Source organism: Propithecus coquereli, unplaced genomic scaffold (genome assembly GCF_000956105.1).
Source record: "Propithecus coquereli isolate 6110/MARCELLA unplaced genomic scaffold, Pcoq_1.0 Scaffold117, whole genome shotgun sequence".
In the NCBI taxonomy this organism is placed as follows: domain Eukaryota; kingdom Metazoa; phylum Chordata; class Mammalia; order Primates; family Indriidae; genus Propithecus; species Propithecus coquereli.
In genome coordinates this window covers 4,209,339-4,211,428 of record NW_012135747.1, presented here as the reverse complement: position 1 = coordinate 4,211,428, position 2,090 = coordinate 4,209,339, and the positions used below count along the sequence as shown (strand labels likewise).

Here is a 2,090-nt window from a genome sequence, read left to right as displayed (position 1 = left end):
AATCCAGCAATTCCACTTCTAGGTATATATCCAAAGAAATTGAAATCAGGATCTCTAAGATATACCTGCACCCCCATGGTTACTGCAGCATTATTCACAATAGCCAAGATACAGAGACAACCTAAATGTCCATTCACAGATAAATGGATAAAGAAAATGTGGTATATACATACAATTACATATTATTCAGCCTTAAAAATAAGGAAATCCTGCCATTGTGACAACATGGATGGACTTGGAGCACATGCTAAGTGAAATAAGCCAGACATGGTAAGACGCTACTGCATCGCCTCACTTGTATCTGGAATCTAAAATAGTCAAAATTACAGATGCAGAGAATAGAATGGTTGTTGTCAGTGGCTGGAGGGAGGGGGAAACCAGGAGGTCATAGTCACAGGGTACAAAGCTACAGCTATGCAATCTGCTGTACAGCATGGTGCCTATAGCTAACACTATTGTATTGTATAGTTAAAATTCGGAAAGGGGTTAGGTCTTATGTTAAGTGTTCTTAACACACACACACACAAATAACAACAATACTAATAAAAAGGGTCAGAGGAAACTTTGGGAGGTGATGGATATGTCTATGGCCTGGATGGTTTAATGAGTGCATACTTATCCCCAAACTCATTGAGTTGTATACATTAAATATATGCAGTATTTTACATGTCAGCCATACTTTAATGAAGTGGCTTAAGAACACCCAAATTATCTTGTTTATGTATTTATATTATATATTTATTTCCTCAGATATTTATCACTCTCAGAAAGTAAGCTGCATATAGATGGGCACTTTGACTACTGTATTTAGTACAGTATGTTCAGTGCCTAGTATGAAGCTGGTATTCAGTAAACAATTATGGAATGAATGGATGGATCTTCTTTGTTAACTGGGATGACTCCCAAGAAATAGTACTCAGTGGTTGATATATAACCTAAGTGAAAAACCACATGCCTCCTAATGAAATTTTTCTAGTAACTACCTGGATTTGTTATAAAATCTCTTTTCTGAGAAAGGCTATGAACAACTGCAACAAGTGACCGCAATCATAATTTTGTTGAGGCTTCAAATATGCCTTTGAATTTCATGATTTATAGGAAACATCTGGCAGAAAGTGAAATCATGATTATTATTTATTGGTAGTTGACAGTGTATTCAGCCCAGAGAGGCAAGGAATTCAATAGGAAGATGGCTGTCATCTCTTTATTAACTTATCAACAAAGCTTGGTTAATAGGCACTTTCCTCCCAGGCCATAAACAAGTATTTGCTCAAGAGCACAACCATGAATTCATCCTGGAATGTTGACAGGCAGTTCTGCACTCATGAGCTGTGATATTCCTTTAGATTTCTGACCCATTTCTCCTAGGCTTCTTCCTACTGCAGTCTGCCTTTCTATCCCGTGGCCCTAGTCTCACATTGGTACTGGAGTCATCTGCAGACCAAAGGTGCTTTCCTTAAAATGGTTTACTTCACTTTGGATTATCCATGAAATAGTTCTTATTATACAATAAAACTTCTTGAAAAATACAGTAATGTCTAAAGTGGACCACAGGGTTTTCGAGCAGAAGCATAAATGGAGTCTAAATAGCAATCAAATACGCCACTACAAGATGATTCTGAAAATTGGCTACAAGTGTTTTTCTTTTCTTTTTCTTCTGTGGTGGCAAGGGGTGACCTCAAAGTGTTTTAGAAATAAATCTGAGGGCCTGAAAGCAAGCATTTTTCCAATTTACCATAGTTTATTCCAGACTTATACTCTTCCAGATCTCCTATTAATTTTACTGGCCTCCACCTTCCACCAACATCATCTAAATATCTTCAACATCAACACCAAAAATATGCAACAACATCTGTATGTGAGGAAGAGTAGTGTAAATTCCTTTGGGTCCCTATGTTACCTAGGAATGGGGCTGAACTTTTAGTAAAAATATTTATTTCTTAATCATTCATTGGTAATTAATAATTTGCCACATTAGAAAAATGATTTGAAATGGTAAAAATTCATTATTGATATAGAAATAATAAAAACAAAGTAGAAAAAGAAGCAACTTTAACAAACACCTAGCCTAATACAGTTACTGAGATAGG

At 36.1% G+C, this 2,090-nt stretch overlaps 1 protein-coding gene across 1 annotated transcript in view; it reads right to left on the bottom strand.

Annotated features, from left to right (window-relative positions):
* CTNNA3 (catenin (cadherin-associated protein), alpha 3) overlaps window positions 1-2,090 on the bottom strand; it is a 2,098,639-nt gene that overhangs the window by 698,955 nt on the left and 1,397,594 nt on the right. The window lies entirely within an intron of this gene.